General features: G+C 45.4%; 1 long non-coding RNA gene across 2 annotated transcripts in view; it reads right to left on the minus strand.

Moving 5' to 3' along the window:
- LOC138266548 (uncharacterized) overlaps window positions 1–15,856 on the minus strand; it is a 153,034-nt gene that overhangs the window by 133,194 nt on the left and 3,984 nt on the right. For both annotated transcript variants that reach the window (XR_011199541.1, XR_011199540.1), the window contains exon 2: window positions 3,140–3,209. This is a non-coding gene — a long non-coding RNA (uncharacterized lncRNA). The remainder of the gene's footprint in view (window positions 1–3,139; window positions 3,210–15,856) is intronic.

Here is a 15,856-nt window from a genome sequence, read left to right on the forward strand (position 1 = left end):
TGGTTCTCTGGGACTCCTCTCCTGACAACGAGCATGCTCCCTGGAACACAGGTGGTGGACCAACGAGCCAGCTGTCTAAATTTGGAGGAGGTAAGAGCTTGCCTTCCCAGTTTGCAACAGTACCCCTGTGCACTGCATCATCTCCAGATCCTGGGATTCTCTGCACTTCTTCCAGGAATCCTTCATGCACAGTGTAGCCCAGGGCCTCAGCACTCCATCCTGTGACGCACAACTCGCTGAGTTGTTCTCTGGTAGCGTTGGACCTTCTTTTGTTGTGCTGCACCAACCACACTTTGCATCTTCTTTGTCCCCGTGTCCTAGGACTCCTGTGGGTGCTGCCTGGTCTTCTGTGGGCTCTATCCAGTGCTGAGAGCCCCCTCTGTCTCCTCAATCTGATTTGAGACCCCCAGGTCCCTCCTGGGTCCAGGCAATGCCATTTTTACGCAAACCGCGATCTTGCTTGAACCAAGGCTTGTTGGACGAATCCAGCGACCCAAACAGTCTGCCTCCAACAACTCAACATGGGACATCTCCTGCACCATGCAGGAACCTGCAGCCATCTTCTTTAGTGCTCTTCTGCTCACTTCTTCTAACCAGAGAATCCACTTTTGCACCATCTTCTAGGTTGGCAGGAGCGCCACTTCTGGACTTGATCTCCTCTCTTCAAAGGTTTTCAGGTCCAGGAATCCACCAGTTGTTGATTGCAGTAATTCTTGGTTCTTGCAATATCACTTATCACGAATTGTAGTGTGTCCTGAGGAACCTTGCAGTATTTTAATCCTACTTTCCTGGGCTCTGGGGTGGGGTATTTTACTTACCTTTGGTGTTTTCTTACAATCCCAGTTCCCTTCTACACACTACACTTGCCTACGGGGGAATTTGTGTTTTGCATTCCACTTTCTTATTATATGGTTTGTGTTACCCCTAGGCCTATTACATTCTGTTGTATTTTTCTACTGTTTGCACTATTCTATGACTCTAGTGTATATATTGTGTATAATACTTACCTCCAGAAGGTGTATTGTCTCCAAGATATTTTTGGCCTTGTGTCATTAAAATAAAGTACCTTTATTTTTTATAACACTGAGTATTGTCTTTTATTGTGTGTAAGCACTGTGTAACTATAGTGCTATTGCAGGAGCTTTGCATGTCGCCTAGTTCAGCCTACACTGCTCTGCTACAGCTACCTCTAGACAGCCTAAGCTGCTAGAACACTCCCTGCATTTCACTATTAGGGGATAACTGGACCTGGTATAAGGTGTAAGTACCTTAGGTACCCACTACAAACCAGGCCAGCCTCCTACACTATCGTACAGTTTACAAAGCTGTATGGTAGTATGAAAGAGAAAGACTTGCAGTGGAAACAAATCAAACATGTTGGGTTTTACAATTTACATCGTAACAAGTATGATTTATTTGCACGTTCATTCTTTCTCTTTCATGCTACTGTATGGCTCCATTCAAAACATGTTTCATTTAGAACGGAGCTGTATGGTGGTATGAAAAAGAAAGAATCACAGCAAATAAATCAAACTTGTTAGGTTTTTGTAGTGTGTATCTGCGCCCCAGAGTTACACATGAGGGAATGCCATGTAGGGGAGCTATGGAAGCCACACCTGTCAGCGTTTGGAATGGTTTGGACCAGCGTGTGATGTCTTGACTAATAAATAATGAGCATGTCCGCTTAGACAGGGCCTGGCACAATCCTGACAGTGATGGACTGGTATTGCTGTCTGTGTTCTGCAGCTACTCAGGAAAAGCGGGTGACCATGAAATCACATAAATGCCTGCTTTTAAGAGGATAGTGGGAGGTTTTAAAAAAATAATCTAGAGAATGTATTTCTCCCATTGAGGCCTGAATCAGGTTTATTGTCATGTGTGGGACTTGCAAGTGTGGGTGGTGCTGCTGGATCCAATATCAAAAATGCTAATATGCTTTTTTTAACCTGCCAGGAGCAAGGAGAAAGTGCTATGGCAGGCAGAAAGAGCATGACAAAAATGTTGTGCGCTGACCTGCTGCAGCAGGTTACCGGCAGTGTGTACTCCATGTCACTCAAGGCAAGTCCCTGTCACAGAAGCCCTTTAACAGCTTTATCCCAATTATTTTCAGGTAGAAAAACTGAAGTGCGCCTGATGTCTGGCCTACACCCCCCCAGAAAAAAGTGGCATAATGGGGAGAGTGGCCAATAGCCAACAGGTAGGGAGCCGCAGATCGAAAAGTCATAAGGGGAAAAAATGACAAAGTGTCGATGGGGAAGGGGCAATGCATGAGCAAAGCAAGCAAAAATGTGCCAACAGAGTCAAGATGGGAAAAGCCTCCGAGTCCTTCCGGTAACTATACGTTAAAGGTCAAATGTTCTAAGCTTATAGAGCGCAGAAAAATAGGACATCTGATTTCCAAGCTAACACTTCTGTGTGAACTGAATTTTGGAGAAAAAAAAAACTAACACTCCCTGTGAACTACCCTGAAATAAGCGTCAAGTTAACCAGAGAAAGGGCAGCTTCTCACGGTTTCGGTAACATCAGAGGCCGAGCACGTCACTATTCCTAAACTAAGCATATAGGATCAAATGGCACATTTTATTAAACTAAATTAAATCGCAAAACATCAGATTTATTAACTTGCCATTAATTATTCTTAATCAGGATTCAGGTTACAGTAAATTTAGAAGGAAAATGACTTGTGAAATCATGGCAGTAAATATAACATTGAATTGCATTGTTCTAAAATAGATCAGTGGCATTCAGGGGTTACCTAAAGAAATTTGTTATCATTTTAGTGTAAGCTAGTAATTAACCTGATAAAGAAACAGGACATATCAAAACAAATTTCTAAACTTAAAGCTTTAGTGCTATATCACATGACTTTACACCAACCTACAGTGACTGCACATTAATGTGGGCTTTCAGTGCATCACCTTACAGTTCACTTGTTAGACATTAATACAGTTAAATGAATATATGGTCACGTTCGGATCTAATTTGTGACAAAACATAGCAGCCATATCTCTATTGCATTTTTTCTGTGAGAGGTTTCATGTGATGGATACAAATATATCATATAAACTTACCTATGATATAATGCTGACTGGAAAGTACACAAATAATATTTAAACAAATATTAAATTACATCACTTACCTTGCCCGTCACTTCCACTTCACGTAGGTCCTGCTCCCGGTCGAGGATGTCAGCCCAGAGTCACTTGCTGCTGGGGGTGGAAGACTCAAATGTGATTCTGCATGCTGTGACATACTACCCTATGCAAGCCCTCCCCGCAACAAAATAACATTCTTGAGGGTGCACCAATCCCAGGTGCTTGGCCCTCCACAGGGAAAATCTTTAAAATCCTCTGCAAAGTCTCTACTATGTGCCTTCAAAATCCCTCTTTCCTGCTTTTGATGCTCTTCCTCTCCTGTTCTTCTACTGAGTGATTTCTCAGCTGTCTTTGAAGAAGAGTGACAGGTTAGTCTACCCACAATACCTCACCACATACTTATTAATAAAGTTGTTGTTTCCCACCTATCATACAGTGCATGCCAGAGTTTCCTTACTCAGAGTGGTAGAAGTGTTCTACTGTGACAATACACGCATTTGCAAATGCTCCTTTGATTCAGAGAACTGTTAGCACTTGGTAAGAGCAACTTAGGTTACACAGTAAAAAATTATGCAATTTGTTAGAAATGGGGTGTAAGGAAATGCCTCCTTGGCATGGTTACCCCCTAGCTTTTTGCCTTTGCTGATGCTAAGTTTTGATTGAAAGTGTGCTGGGGCCCTGCTAACCAGGCCCCAGCACCAATGTTCTTTCCCTAAACGGTACCTTTGCTTCCACAATTGGCACAGCCCTGGCACTCAGATAAGTCCCTTGTAACTGGTACCCCTGGGACCAAGGGCCCTGATTCCAGGGAAGGTCTCTAAGGGCTGCAGCATGTCTTATGCCACCCTGGGGAGCCCTCACTCAGCACATGCACAATGCCTCACAGCCTGTGTGTGCTGGTGGGGAGAAAATGACTAAGTCGAAATGGCACTCCCCTCAGAGTGCCATGCCAACCCCACACTGCCTGTGGCATAAGTAAGTCACCCCTCTAGCAGGCCTTACAGCCCTAAGGCAGGGTGCAATATACCACAGGTGAGGGCATATGTGCATGTGCACTATGCCCCTATAGTGTCTAAGCAAAACCTTAGACATTGTAAGTGCAGGGTAGCCATAAAAGTAGATGGTCTGGGAGTTTGTCAAACACGAACTCCACAGTTCCATAATGGCTACACTGAAATCTAGGAAGTTTGGTATCAAACTTCTCAGCACAATAAATGCACACTGATGCCAGTGTGCAATTTATTGTAACATACACCCGGAGGGCATCTTAGAGATGCCCCCTAAATACCAATCCGACTTCTAGTGTAGGCTGACCAGTTTCTGCCAGCCTGCCGCACACCAGACATGTTGCTGGCCACATGGGGACAGCGCCTTTGTCACTCTGTGGCCAGGAACAAAGCCTGTACTGGGTGGAGGTGCTTCTCACCTCCCCCTGCAGGAACTGTAACACCTGGCAGTGAGCCTCAAAGGCTCACCCCTTTTGTTACAACACCCAGGGCATCCCAGCTAGTGGAGATGCCCGCCCCTCCAGCCACTGCACCCACTTTTGGCAGCAAGGCTGGAGGAGATAATGAGAAAAACAAGGAGGAGTCACCCACCAGTCAGGACAGCCCCTAAGGTGTCTTGAGCTGAGGTGACCCCTGCCTTTAGAAATCCTCCATCTTGAGTTTGGAGGATTCCCCCAATAGAATTAGGGATGTGCCCCCCCTTCCCAAAGGGAAGAGGCACAAAGGGGGTGTAGCCACCCTCCAGGGCAGTAGCCATTGGCTACTGCCCTCCCAGACCTAAACACACCCCTAATTTTAGTATTTAGGGGCACCCCATATCCCAGGAAATCAGATTCCTGCAACCTGAAGAAACAAGAAGGACTGCTGACCTACAAGCCTCCAGAGAAGACGGACGACCACAACTGCTTTGGCCCCAGACCTACCGGTCTGTCTCCAACTTCGAAAACCTGCAACCAGCAACGCATCCGACAGGGGCCAGCGACCTCTGAAGACTCAGAGGACTTCCCTGGACTAAAGGACCAAGAAACTCCAGTGAGCAGCAGCTCTGCTCAAAACCAGCAACTTCTTTGCAACAAAGAAGCAACTTCCAGAGACTTCACGTTTCCCGCCCGAAGCGTAAGACTTCATACTCTGCACCCGACGCCCCCGGCTCGAGATCCAGAGAACACACACCACAGGGAGGACTCCCCGGCGACTGCAAGCCTGTGAGTGGCCAGAGACGACCCCCCTGGACCCCCACAGCGACGCCTGCAGAGAGAATCCAGAGGCTCCCCTGACCGCAACTGCCTGTAACAAGGGACCAGACGCCTGCCACCAACACTGCACCTGCAGCCCCCAGGACCTGAAGGAACCGAACCTCAGCGCAGAAGTGACCCCCAGGTGACCCTCTGCCTAGCCCAGGTGGTGGCTGACCCGAGAAGCCCCCCGTGCCTGCCTCCACCGTTAGAGTGACCCCCGGGTACCTCCATTGATTCCTATCTGAAACCCGACGCCTGCTTTGTACACTGCACCCGGCCACCCCTGTGCCGCTGAGGGTGTGTTTTGTGTGCCTACTTGTGTACCCCCCGGTGGTCTACAAAACCCCCCTGGTCTGCCCCCGAGGACGCGGGTACTTACCTGCTGGCAGACTGGAACCGGAGCATCCCTGTTCTCCATAGGCGCCTGTGTGTTTTGGGCACCTCTTTGACCTCTGCACCTGACCTGCCCTGAGCTGCTGGTGTGGTAACTTTGGGGTTGCCTTGAACCCCTAACGGTGGGCTGCCTATGCCCCAGAACTGAGACTTGTAAGTGTTTTACTTACCTCACAAACTAACCTTTACTTACCTCCCCCAGGAATTGTTGCTTTTTTGCAGTGTGTCCACTTTGAAAATAGCTTATTGTCATTTTAACAAAGACTGTATATGATATTGCTTTTATTCAAAGTTCCTAAGTTACCTAATTGACGTACCTTGCATTTTATGTGTTTACTTCAAATCTTGAACCTGTGGTTCTTAAAATTAACTAAGAAAATATATTTTTCTATGTAAAAACATTATGGCCTGGAGTAAGTCTTTGAGTGTGTGTTCCTCATTTATTGCCTGTGTGTGTACAACAAATGCTTAACACTACCCTCTGATAAGCCTACTGCTTGACCACACTACCACAAAATAGAGCATTAGAATTATCTAATTTTGCCACTATCTTACCTCTAAGGGTAACCATTGGACTCTGCTCACACTATCTCTTACTTTGAGATAGTATATACAGAGCCAACTTCCTACATGGGGTCTTTGATTGGCAGTCAGGTTACCCCCTGTCCAAGCAAGGACCCTCACTCTAGTCAGGGTAAGTCACATACAATCCAAATTATCCTGTGCCCACGCTCTCGTAGCTTGGTACTGAGCAGTCAGGCTTAACTTAGAAAGCAATGTGTAAAGTATTTGTGAAATAAATCATACAGTAACACCACATAGCACCACAACAATACACCACACAGTGTTTAGAAAAATATATAATATTTATCTGGATAAATGCAGGTCAAAACTATAAAAGATGCAATAAGTAAATGTTGAGATATCACTGAAAGTGATATAAAGTGTCTTAAGTCTTTTCAAAGCAAACAAAGTCTCTTTCAAGCACAAAGTACCTGGTTCTTGTGAAAAACCTCCGCAAAGAACAGCAGAGGAGGTGCAGGCTGGGCATCATTTCTGACAGGCTGTGTGTCGAATTTCGACGCACAAGGAGTCCTTTCTGGTTGCTACGTTGGCGCAGCATCAATCTTCTTGTTGCGAAGTCGGGCTGCGTCATTCTGGTTCGGTGTACAGTGGAATTTTCACCCCAGTGCAGGCTGTGCATCGTTTCTGGCAGGCTGTGCGTCGAGTCCTTCTTGTAGAGATGAAGTCTTTTTGGTACTGAGACTTCAGGGAAGAGGAGGGAAGCTCTATCCAAACCCTTGGAGAGCACTTCTTCACCTCAACCAGAGAGCAGCAAGGCAGCAGGGCAACAGCAAGGCAGCAGTCCTTCACAGAAAGCAGACAGTTGAGTCCTTTGGGCAGCCAGGCAGTTCTTACTGGCAGGATGCAGGTTCTGGTTCAAGTTTCTTCTCCAGGAAGTGTCTGAGTTGGTAGGGGCAGAGGCCCTGTCTAAATACCCAAATGTGCCTTTGAAGTGGGGGAGACTTCAAAGAGTGGCTTAGAAATGCACAAGGTCCCCTTTCAGTTCAATCCTGTCTGCCAGGGTCCCAGTAGGGGATGTGGCAGTCATTTGTGTGAGGGCAGGCTACAGTCCTTTGACATGCAAGTGTCAGGCCCTCCACCCTCCCAGCCCAGGAAGACCCATTCAAAATGCAGATGTATGCAAGTGAGTCTGAGTATCCTGTGTTTGGGGTGTGTCTGAGTGAATGCACAAGGAGCTTTTAACTAAACCCAGCCAGACATGGATTGTAAGGCACAGAAAGATTTAAGTGCATAGAAATGCTCACTTTCTAAAAGTGGCATTTCTAAAATAGTAATATTAAATCCATCTTCACCATTCAGCAGAATTTTGTATCACCATTCTGGCCATACTAAATATGACCTTTCTACTCCTTTCAGATCAGCAGCTACCACTCAATCAATGTATGAGGACAGCCCCAATGTTAGCCTATGAAGGAAGCAGGCCTCACAGCAGTGTAAAAAGGAATTTAGGAGTTTTACACTATCAGGACATGTAAACTACACAGGTACTTTTGCCTGCACAGCACCCTGCCCTATGGGTTACCTAGGGCATACCTTAGGTGTGTCTTATATGTAGAAAAAGGGGAGTTTTAGGCTTGGCAAGTACTTTTAAATGCCAAGTCAAATTGGCAGTGAAACTACACATACAGGTCTTGCAATGGCAGGCCTGAGACAAGGTTAAGGGGCTACTTAGGTGGGTGGCGCAATCAGTGCTGCAGGCCCACTAGTAGCATTTAATCTACAGGCCTTGGGCACATATAGTGCAATCTACTAGGCACTTATAAGTAAATTAAATAGTCCAATTGGGTATGATCCAATGTTACCATGTTTAAAGGGAGAGAGCATATGCACTTTAGCACTGGTTAGCAGTGGTAAAGTGCCAGAGTCTTAAAACCAGCAGAAACAGTATCTAAAAAGTGGAGGGAAGCGGGCAAAAAGTTAGGGGTGACCACCCTAAGGCTATCAGGTCTAACACAATTCTATACATTGCATTCCAAAACATTACTCAGCAGATCCATAACTGTCAGGTTGGTGCGATAAATTCACGTCATACATCACAGTCAATTATGTTAGGTTCATTTTCAAATTTGCAACTAGAGCCTAAAGTTTCTTCTTTTGTATTTTAGGTCAACCTATACCACGTGCACTCCCAGTATTCCTCAGTACACAGAAAGTTCTACATAAATCGTGCACTTTTATGCAGGCATGTTATGCCTTGTTGCTGAGTTTAAAAGTATTCCTTAGGTTAACTTTTGTTGCTTTCTTTCTTAACTGTCATTCTCCTGGTGTCTAAAATGTGGCTGTGATTCACTGCTGCAAGAGAAGATTCCGGGTGCAGGTGGACCAGCAACTAGAACGTGATACAGCCTCAGAAGTATCCAAAACAACAAGCACCTTCCAGAAATTGGTGTGGCTTTACATAGTGGCTGCTCCTAAAATGGCTGATTGCTCTCACTATTTTCATAGATCTTCCGAGAGCATGAGTGCCATTTCTTTTAGTCTACCCTACCCTGGGTTTTCTAGAAGCGTTACTTCATAGCCTTCCAGGGCTACTTCATGACATACCCTACTTGTTTTTGTCCCACACCAGTTTCTTACTATTTGGGGGCCTACTGGCGAGGTTCTTGGGGCATTGTGAGGTGACTTGGTAGGCCCGACACGCTTGGCCATTCCTCGGATGCCATCTCATCACTCTTCTCCTTTCCCAACCCTCCTGCACAGTATTCAAGGACAATCCAAAATGGTGACTTCAAGTTGTCTGTGAAAACATCTTCCTTGCGAGTCCTAGCTGTTGACATAGCTAACACAGCTACCTGAGCCCTTCCACCAAAACTCAATGGGGAAGATCTTTCTGTATTGTCTCCAGAGGTTTCGCCCCCCTCCTTTGTTTCTGTGGGTCTGGGATGTTCCAACCCAGATGCAGTGTGACAGGTGAATTAACAGATGAAGAATTCCTCCCCAACCCTTCCTGTCCCAGCAAATGGAACAAGCACTGTTCATAGCGGTTTTGTGTGGGACGTGTTTGATCCTCCAACTGGAGAACAAAGTAGTTAACTTGTTCAGTAGGACAAAAAGGCCTGGAATCTCATTATGAACAGAGCAAGGGAAATGTGACACTACTTAGCGTCATAAGGATTATATGTAAGGTGTTAGGATCTGGTAATCTACATTTCGTGTGCATGTTTACCTCTAAACTGGTACCTCTCTGGACCCTGTAGGCCTAAGCTGAGTGAAACTTTACTTTATTGCAGATTTCACCTATAAAGTAATATGGTGAAAGCACCACAGATCTTCAGTAAGGCCTACTACATGCCAGTATCAATCTTGAAAAAGTATTTTCTGTGACACAATACTTGTGTGCGGATACCCGAATGCACAATACAATAAACTCACATGTATAGCTTGCACATGTGTGCATATGTATGTGCTCGCTTGTTCTCGTGTAACGAAGCCCAGAGTCCTATCCTAGATTTGCAACAGAAGCCTTATCCTAAAAGCCAGACCCTAGCAGTTAGCACTCTCACCCATTTATGGAGAATTTACTGCAAGTTTACCATAAGTAATTCTCAGATAGCTTCTAACTTGAGTGACCTTTAGTGACAGCTTAAGTTACTGCAGTCTGCACCAGTGGAGTGCTGATTGCAGCTTTTGAAGAGCATGAATGTTTGAATGCCACTGCTTCTTTAAAAACAGTGTGACGCATTGGCTTTCACAATGTTTGTTTCCTTTTGTGAGTAGCATGCACTTTCTGTATTTCAAATTATTTTGTTTTTACCATGGCTAGATATATGCCTATGTTAGAATAGATTTGTGATTCTTACCCACAAGGGGAGATGTCAATCAAGGGGAGATCAATGTTTGTTCCTCCTCACCCCTCATTCTGAATTAAGTATACCACCATTTTCTGTTTCTTGCTCTGACATTAGTTTTAAAATAGAAGATTTTGCTTTCCATTGTAATGTTTATTGCACTTTTTAATTAATTCTCCATAAAACAAACAATGTGAACCTCCCATGATGCAACTGAAGAGTGTATTTAAATATAAATGTGTACTTTAATTTAAATAGTGTTTAATGATGTAAATGCACATCCTAGATCTGTCCGGTTCTCTGGCACCGCCAACAAACACTAGAGAAGAGCCCAGGGCACTCCGGCAAATCCTAACGCTGCTCTCATGCGAGTGTAGCATCAGGATTGGTCGCTGGGCAGGCTGGGAGCTTGTGCCTGCAGCGAGTGGAGCGGGAGCCAGAAGAGCAGCAAGGCTGCGGCGGCAGCAGAGGAGAGTTACCTTTTTTTAATTCCTTAATGTTGGTGTGCCCCCTCCCGCAGCTTTTCCCCTACTGCCACTGGCTGGCATATATTGTTAAAATACATCATATGACAAGCAGATTGCATGACAGTGGCTTAAGCGGCAGTGGAAACAGAGAGCAGTGCATATTGGTATGATTAGTAAATGAGAGGGACATAAAATATTTTGTAAAATAACATTTTTGGGGCTTTCAAAATATGGATGAGAGAGAGTGTGTGTGCTTTGTCAGTGTGTGCCTGCATAAATCTCAGGTGAAACTCGCCAGACAGCTCACCATACCCAACTGAATGCACCTGTATCCAACAATTGATCAGAATATACATTTATTATTGGGGGTGTAACACCCCAAATACCCACCCTAAAGCTACGTTCCTAAGTGGCAGTGCGGATGAGTAAGTGAGAGAATGTGAGTTAGAGTGAGTGAGGAACCCGGCAATTTAGCAACATCACAAAACAAAATAAAATGATGGACGGAGTGTTGAAACTTTAAAAACACTCACCCCCAGTCACAAATCTGGGTTTAATCCATCGTTATTTTGCTTGCCACGTCACCCCAGCTTGGACCCAGCCATATGCAAATCATTCTTGACCCTGTTCCCCATGGGAACAGTCTAGCCCGAACTGCTAGGCCAGGCCCTCCCTGGACAGGAAACAAGCATCCTGGGACCGGTTTCAGGGTATCACCCTTCATCAGCCAGGCTAGCTTGAATCCAGTGGCGCAGCGAGCAAGGGACCCACGTCTGGGCATACACCTGCCACTTAGGGCACACAAAACAACATCACAAAACAAAATAAAATGATGGACGGAGTGTTGAAACTTTTCAAACACTCATCCCGAGTCAAAGATCTGGGTTTAATCCATCATAACTGTAGAGAGACAGGAAGTGAAGAAGTGAATGCAGCTGCCTTTTCCCAAACACCCTTCATGAAGCAGAAGCAGGTCTAGGACATGCTGGACACATTTTTTGTGTTCTACCGAAAAAAAAGGCAAAGAGTGAAACGAGGTAGCATCTACTAAAATATCAAAGGGGCTGGTCCACCTAAAACTGGTAGCATGACTGTGTACATGGACAAAGAACAGGGAAATACTCAATAAAAATCCTGAAAAGCTGGACTTGTTATAGGGTACAAAATATTATTTTATGAAAATGAAAGCGTGTCTTTGCCTGGGTGCAGAATGGTTTAACAGAAGACCGGATGCCGTAAAATGAAGTGCTTGGTGTCGCTGCCACTTGAGAATGCTGCAGTCATGTCTATGCCTGGGCCTGGGTGGACTAATGGACAGGGCAGGCCCATGCATTGTAAAGACCAAAAGGACTACCATGGGACAGAGTGGAAGAGTCCTGGTCCTCCAAAATATGTACTGGTGCGCCCACTGGCACCCCCGGCTCAAAGTAACCACTGTGTTAAGGAGAGGGCACGGTATGGCCATAAAGATAGTGTGGCGGGTAGTTATAAAGTAAGGTTTCATTTTAAGGTATAGGTTAGCATAGGGTCAGTACACTTACTCTTGAATCTATTTTACTCAATGTAGTGGTAATCTCAGAAGTGGTAATCTCAACAATGGTATTCCCTGCAATGGTACTCTCAGAGGTAATAATCACTGTAGTGGTAATTAAGTAGTGGTAATCCCTGCAGTGGCAATCTCAGAGGTAGTAATCACAGTAGAGGTAATCTCAGCACTGGTATTCCCTGTAGGGGTAATTTCAGAGGTAGTAATCACAGTATTGGTAACCTCAGCAGTGGTAACCCTTGCAGGGGTAATCTGAGAGGTAGTAATCACAATAGTGGTAATTCTACAGTGGTAATCTCAGAGATAGTAATCACAGTATTGGTAATCTCAGCAGTGGTAATCCCTGCATTAGTAATCCATGCAGTGGTAATCTCATATGAAGTAATCACAGTAGTGGTAATCTCAGCAGTGGTAACGCCTGCACTGGTAATCTCAGATGTGGTAATCACAGTAGTGGTAACCTCAGCAGTGGTAACCCCTGCAGGGGTAATCCCAGAGGTAGTAATCACAGTAGCGGTAATATCAGAAGTGGTAATCTCAGAGTTAGTAATCAAAGTAGTGGTAATGTCAGACGTGGTAATCCCTGCAGTGGTACTCTCAGAGGTAGTAATCACAATAGTGGTAATTCAGCAGTGGTAATCCCTGCAGTGGTAATCTCAGAGATAGTAATCACAGTAGTGGTAAACTCAGCAGTGGTAATCCCTGCAGTGGTAATCTCAGATGTACCAATCACAGTAGTGGGAATATCAATAGTGGTAATCTTGGTGCTAGTAATCACTTTGGTGGTAATCTCAGCAGTGGTAATCCCTGCACTGGTAATCTCAGAGGTAGTAATCCCAGTAGGGATATTCTCAGCAGTGGTAATCCCTGCAGTGATAATTTCAACTGTGGTAATCTCAGCAGAGGTTATCCCTGCACTGGTAATCTCTGAGGTAGTAATCACAGTAGAGGTGACATCAGCAGTGGTAACCCCTGCAGGGGTAATCTCGGAGGTAGTAATCACAGCAGTGGTAATGTCAGCAGTGGTAATCTCAGAGTTAGTAATCACAGTAGTGGTAATCTCAGCAGCAGTAATCTCTGCACTGGTACTCTCAGAGGTAGTAATCACAGTAGTGATAATCTCAGCAGTGGTAATCCCTGCTGGGGTAATTTCAGAGGTAGTAATCACAACAGTGGTAATCTCAGCAGTGGTAATCCCTGCAGCAGTACTCTCAGAGGTAGTATTCACAATGACAATAATTCTGAAGTGGTAATCCCTGCAGTGGTAATCTTAGAAATAGTTGTCACATTAGTGGTAATCTCAGCAGTGGTAATCGCTGCAGCAATAATTTCAAAGGTTGTAATCTCATCAGAGGTAATCCCTGTAGTGGTAATCTCAGTGATAATAATCACAGTAGAGGTAATCTCTGCAATGGTAATCCCTGCAATGGTAATCTCAGAGGTAATAATCATGATAGTGGCAATTCAGCAGTGGTAATACCTGCAGTGGTAATCTCAAATGTAATAATCCCAATAGTGGTAATCTCAGTGGTAATAATCCCATCAGTGGTAATCTCAGCAGTGGTAATCCCTTCAGTGGTAATCTCAGAGGGGCTCATTTCAATGGAATAGATCCTATGTAGCGGTGCATGGACTCCTTGTATTTTAGGTGGTAACTCAAGTTAAAGCTGTTAGCATTGTGAACTCCTATCAGGACTTTTCTTGCCACATGAACTGAAAGCTAAAACAGTTTCACATCAACGAGCAGAGGCCACCATGAGCGTGAAGCAAACACACAAAAGGAAACATATTTTCCCCCAGTGAAATTTACTGGCAAAAGTGCAATTATCCATGTAACAGGGTCGATGTCATGGAAAGCGCTTAACTTCTGCCTAGTGAGATCGCGCTGCCAACGAAATAAAGAAACACATTGTGCAGAAACCATAGGAAAACCTGCATGTTTTCAGTAGATGGCAGGTGCAGGCCAGGAGGGCTAAAGACCTGAAGAGGCATGCAGGGGCGTAGGAGACACTAAATTTCTGGGGGGGACAGGGACAACCTTGAGGTGGGCCCCCTGCACAAAGTTTGCACCCAGAAGGGTTGCTGCGGTGGGGGGAGATGGGGAAGGCGGTCACTTCCAGTCGAGTTCTGTCTGTGAGGCCTGCAATTCCCTGTCTGCTGGGCCCTTTGCTGCCTGTAAGGCAGCGACAGGCTCTGTGATGCTGTTCACCTGTGTGAAGTCCTGAGAGGCCTGTACTGCCTGCTGGGTGCAGTGCTTCCTGTTGATTCCTGTGCTGCCTGCCATGCACTGTGCTGCCTATTGGGAGCTTTCTTACTAGTCAGGCTGTGTCAGTCTCTGGGCCTTCGCCTGCCTATGAAGGCGAGTAAGGCCTATGATTGCTGCTAGGTCCTTGTCTGACTGTCAAGTGGCAGTCTCTGTGCTGCCTTATTCCTGTGAAGTGCTGTGCTGTCTGATAGGGCCGGCCTTAGTGCTGGTGGCGCCCTGTACGACATTGTTTGTTGGTGCCCCCCAGTGACCACCTCTGCCACGGATTCCCTCACTACTATCCATCACCACTCTCTCTCAGATGCATTTCATTAGTTTTATAGCACCACTCATACCGGGAAATATCCCTTACAACGCAATCAATGCAATGCAATGCATTGACCACGCTGCCATTACCACAAATATGGGTCTAGCCGCATGCCTTTACCACACATATCTTTACCACACATATGCGTGGTTACAGCATAGAGAGCTGTCTAGCTGTCCGGGTGGAACAGGAAGAAGCAGAGGAGAGAGAGGTAAGTAGGGCTGTGGCTGGGCTTAGAGTGGGAGGTTGGGGTCATTTTCAGGGCAGGGTAGGGTCGGGGTAGTTTTTAGGACAGGGTGGGGTAGGTTTTAGGGGTCAGGAGGAGTGCATGGAGTTCAAGTAGTTTTAGGACAGTGTGGGGTAGGTTTTAGGGTACAGGGTGGGGGTCATGTAGTATTTAGGACACAGCAGGGTAGGTTTTAGGGTTCATGGTGGGGGCAGGGGCATCAAGGTAGTTTTTAGAGCAGTTCAGGGTAGGTTTAAGGGTTCAGGGTGGGGTTCGGGGTAGTTTTTAGGACAGGGCAGGGCTACTTTTAGGGCTCAGGGCAGGGGGGGTTTAGGGCTCAGGGCAGGGGCAGTTTTAAGTGCTTGGAGGGGTGGAGTATGGTATCAGGTGTAAGGGGGCAGGGTAGGGAGAATTTACCACGCATGTTCCTTTACCAAACATGCTTTTACAACGAAATTTGTTGTAAAGGCATGCATAGTAAAGACATGGTCATTGTTGAGACCGCGATGTTAAGGCATGCACAATATACCCATGTGTTGTTCCATCATTCATCCCTCATACCAGTCTAGGGTGTCAAAGCACTTTACATCACACAGACATTACACTGAGACAATCATCATATATGTATAAATCATTGTATATGAAATGTTACATAAGACAGGACTACAAGGTGTAGGTGTCACAGGTCATCCATACTGGTAGCAGGTATAGTTTCAGAGTGCTTTATCTGGAGAAGCGCAAACTCAGAATTTAAAACATAACACCATGGTTGGGGGCGCTCTTTAATAATAAGAACTGATTTGGTTATGCAACATTAAGTTAATCAAAAAGTGGGGGGAAATCATAACGCTCTAATCTATACCTTGATGTTTGCATGCAGCTCTTTGATGAGTTCATTGCTCACTGTTCTATATTCAGTTTTCATTTATAAATTGCAA

The sequence above is a fragment of the Pleurodeles waltl genome, chromosome 11 (genome assembly GCF_031143425.1).
Source record: "Pleurodeles waltl isolate 20211129_DDA chromosome 11, aPleWal1.hap1.20221129, whole genome shotgun sequence".
Classification (NCBI taxonomy): domain Eukaryota; kingdom Metazoa; phylum Chordata; class Amphibia; order Caudata; family Salamandridae; genus Pleurodeles; species Pleurodeles waltl.